Below are 3309 nucleotides of genomic sequence, written 5' to 3'. Positions count from 1 at the left end.
TTTTCCATCGAGTTTACAACAGTTTTGCTTTCATTGTTGCTTTTAATTTCATTGTGTTTGCTTAGCGTAATTCAAGCCTATAGAGTTTATTGAGCGAATCTCTCGTCTCTGTGGTTCGACCCCTATTATACTATAACTGCACATCTGTGCTCTTGCAGAGTAGCTTAGGGATTAAACTTTGAGCATATCAAGTTTTGGCGCCGTTGCCGGGGACTTGATTTTCGCCATTAAACTTTAGTTCTTGAGTTTCGACTAAGTTTTTCTTTGTGTCGAGCGACAGCGCGACACCAGTCGTTTTTGTTTAATTTTATTTTTACTTTGTTACTTACATTGCTCTTTCTCTCTGTCTCAGAAATTAGCAAAGATGGAGAACGCATTGGCATTGGTTCGTGATGATGCTGGAGTCTGGAGAGACCAAGATGGCCATGTGTGTAATGAGAGAGGCCAGCGACTTGATGGAGAGGGTAACATCATCAGGACGTTGGGTGACTACAACAGGCCTGAGCAATTCTATGCAAATCGGTCCGCGATTCGCTCTCCTGCGTTTCAAAGGAATGATTTTGAGCTCAAGCATGTGTATTACACTCTTGTGGGTCAGCATCCTTTCCATGGTCTTTCTCATGAGCACCCGATGGATCATATTGAGAGGTTTGAGGACTTGGTCACCAGAATCAAATACAATGGAGTGTCCAATGATTACCTTTTCTACAAGCTGTTTCCTTACTCTCTTGCTGGAGAAGCAGCTAACTGGTTGAAGCTGTTGGAGCCAGGATCGCTGACTACTTGGGATGAAACCAGGAACGCCTTCCTGCATAACTTCTATGACGATGCCATGTCTGAGGAACTGAGACTCAAAATCTCAACGTTTTCTCAAGGACCAACTGAAGCATTCAAGGCTGCTTGGGTGAGATTCAAGTCATATCAGAGAGATTGTCCACATCATGGTTTCAGTGATGTTCAGCTGCTGGGTATTTTCTTCAGAGGTGTTGATTGGAGGTATCAGATGGCTCTTGATGCTGCAAGCAATGGGAACTTCAACACCAGATACCCTGAAGACGCTGTTGTGCTTATTGAGAACTTGGCATCTCACAATAGTACCAAGAATGCAGACTATCAGCGAAAGAAGCTGGCTGGGAACATGGATGGATCACAGATTGCTGAGGTGAAATCTAAGCTAGACTCTGTGCATAGCCTTCTTGTGGGTAAGAAGTCCGTCAGATTCCCTGAAAAAGTCCAGAATTTCAGACCAGATGAAGCACTTGAGGAAGAGGATGTTAACTTCATCAATGGAGCTGGATTTCAGGGTCAGAGATTTGGTACTCAGCAAGGGAACACGAATTACAATGGAAATAATCAGAGGAGTACCTTCACAGGTAATCAAAACTCTTCTGGTTTCAGCGCCAAACCTCAGTACCAGACATCCTACTCCAATGACAGTTTCTCAAGGAACTATGGTTCTCCTCCTCAAATTCCTGATAATGAGGTGAAGTCTATGCTGGAACAGATACTGGAAGGTCAGCAGAAGATGACAGTAGACTTTAATGGGAAGATTGATGCTCTGTATTTGGATCTGAATGGAAAAATTGAAGTTCTGAACACTCATGTCAAGAAGCTTGATACTCAGGTTGCTCAGACTGCAGAGTCTGTAAAAAGGCAAGAAGGATTCCTTCCTGGGAAGACTGATACCAATCCTAGGCATTACTGCAGTGCCAACTCGTTAAGGAGTGGTAAGAAGTTGACTCTTGTGCTTCAAAAGGATGTTTCTGAGGATGAAATCGTGGAGTTGGACGAATCTAAAGAAAATTTCGAAGTTGCAGAGCCGGTGTCGATCGACACCACAACTAGTGTCGGGCGACACCAATTGCAGAGCAAAGCCGATATTGCTCAGAATCCGAAGCCAGCAGAGGAAAAGGTTTACAAACCTAAGATTCCTTACCCAAGGAATCCTAAGAAGTCTAAGCAGGAGCTAGACGATGCTAGATGCAAGGCTTTGATGGAGAAGCTTGTGATTGAGATTCCTTTGGTTGATGCTGTGAAGATTGCTCCTACTCTCAGACACTATGTGAAGAGGATGGTGACTAATAATCTGAGTCATGAGGAAGGAGTGATGATGATTTCTGAACAGGTCAGTGCTGTGATTCAGAATAAAATTCCAGAGAAGCTCTCGAACCTAGGAAGCTTTGTTTTGGACTGCTCTATCTTCTCAGAGAGGTTCAAGAGATCGCTGTGTGATCTTGGTTCGAGTGTTAACCTCATGCCATACTCTGTAGCTGTAAGCCTTGGAATGACTGATTTCAAGCCAACTAAGATCTTTTTGATCCTAGCAGATCGATCTAAAAGAATTCCAAAAGGTGTCTTGGAGGATTTCCGATTAAAGTTGGTAATTGCATAATTCCTACAGATTTTGTGGTTCTGGAATATGGAGAGGAACCCAAAGATCCTCTTATCCTGGGAAGATCATTTTTAGCTACAGCTGGAGCGGTAATTGATGTCAAGCATGGTAACCTTGATCTTCACCTGGGAGATACAATCATGACTTTAAAGATGGAGAAGCTGAAGGATTCAACCATAGATGGTCAGACATTCCAAGTCAGTGCAATACCTGAAGTGATAGTTGGAGATCAGAACGTGTTTGATGCTGAGAAGGTGAGAGATCAACCTGAGTTGACGAAAACGTCTACAGAACCAGTGACTGCTGTTGATCAGGAAGATCAAAACATCTCACTCCATTCATCTCCACCAAAGCAAAGAGCACTTGGTTTTTCAATTGATGATATTGCAGGGAATAGTTCAAGGCCACACAAACACAGATCCCACCATGGTGCTATTCCTGCATTCCTTGGACGATCTCATGCGCACAACGCTTACACACCACCATGGATGAGACGACTTTCACAGAGGCACTCTTTGCCACTGTCTGATCCACCAGATGCATAGTCTATCCATAGTCAAGCTAATGACTTAAAACAAGCGCTTGGTGGGAGGCAACTGGTAAGTCTGTGCATAAGTCTTTTTATCTCTTTTGATTTTTGTTTTTCGTTTTTGTGTTTTAGGTGTAACAGATACGAAGTGGTTAGTGTCGAGCGACACCATCATCAGTGTCGGTCGACACCAGTCAAAAAAAAAAAAAAAAAACCGGAGTTAAACCAGAAATTCGGATTGGTCTGCTGCAATTCGGTACGAGGAGAACAAGTGTCGCACGACACCATCATCGGTGTCGCTCGACACCATCATTGCAGCCAGGTAAATTCTCTGTTTTTCCCGCGTTTCTATGTTTCTTTTCTTTTGTTTTGCCACCTTCGGGCTAGA

General features: G+C 43.4%; 1 non-coding gene across 1 annotated transcript; it reads right to left on the bottom strand.

Moving 5' to 3' along the window:
• Positions 1-841: 841 nt before the first annotated feature.
• Positions 842-948, bottom strand: LOC112087648. The gene has a single exon (XR_002900194.1). It is a non-coding gene; the product is annotated as a small nucleolar RNA R71 (small nucleolar RNA).
• Between the last annotated feature and the right edge of the window lie 2361 nt (positions 949-3309).

This window comes from Eutrema salsugineum, unplaced genomic scaffold (genome assembly GCF_000478725.1).
Source record: "Eutrema salsugineum unplaced genomic scaffold, Eutsalg1_0 scaffold_17, whole genome shotgun sequence".
Lineage (NCBI taxonomy): Eukaryota > Viridiplantae > Streptophyta > Magnoliopsida > Brassicales > Brassicaceae > Eutrema > Eutrema salsugineum.
The sequence above is the reverse complement of the archived record's forward strand: the minus strand, read 5'-3'. Positions and strand labels throughout refer to the sequence as shown.